The sequence below is a fragment of the Corapipo altera genome, unplaced genomic scaffold (assembly GCF_003945725.1).
Source record: "Corapipo altera isolate COAL_440 unplaced genomic scaffold, ASM394572v1 68, whole genome shotgun sequence".
Taxonomy (NCBI): domain Eukaryota; kingdom Metazoa; phylum Chordata; class Aves; order Passeriformes; family Pipridae; genus Corapipo; species Corapipo altera.
Genome location: NW_020884919.1, coordinates 430922 through 431183, shown reverse-complemented (window position 1 = coordinate 431183; position 262 = coordinate 430922). Strand labels below are relative to the sequence as shown.

General features: G+C 84.4%; 1 protein-coding gene across 1 annotated transcript in view; it reads left to right on the top strand.

Annotated features, from left to right (window-relative positions):
- The window catches only part of GALNT5 (polypeptide N-acetylgalactosaminyltransferase 5), an 11838-nt gene that overhangs the window by 269 nt on the left and 11307 nt on the right, over positions 1-262 (top strand). The window lies entirely within an intron of this gene.

Here is a 262-nt window from a genome sequence, read left to right as displayed (position 1 = left end):
CGGGAGGCTGCTGCGGGAGGCGGCGGGGCGCGGGCAGGGGCAGGGGCAGGGGCCGGGACAGGGGCAGGAGCCGGGACAGGGGCAGGGGTTAGGGCCGGGGCAGGGGCCGGGGCAGAAGCAGGGGCAGGAGCCGGGACAGGGGCAGGGGCCGGGGCAGGGGCAGAAGCAGGGGCAGGAGCGGGCGCGGCCCCGGCGCGGCCCCGAGGCACCGCCGGGCACGGTCCAGCCGCCCCCGAGCCCCCCGCTCGCCGCCCCCGCGGGC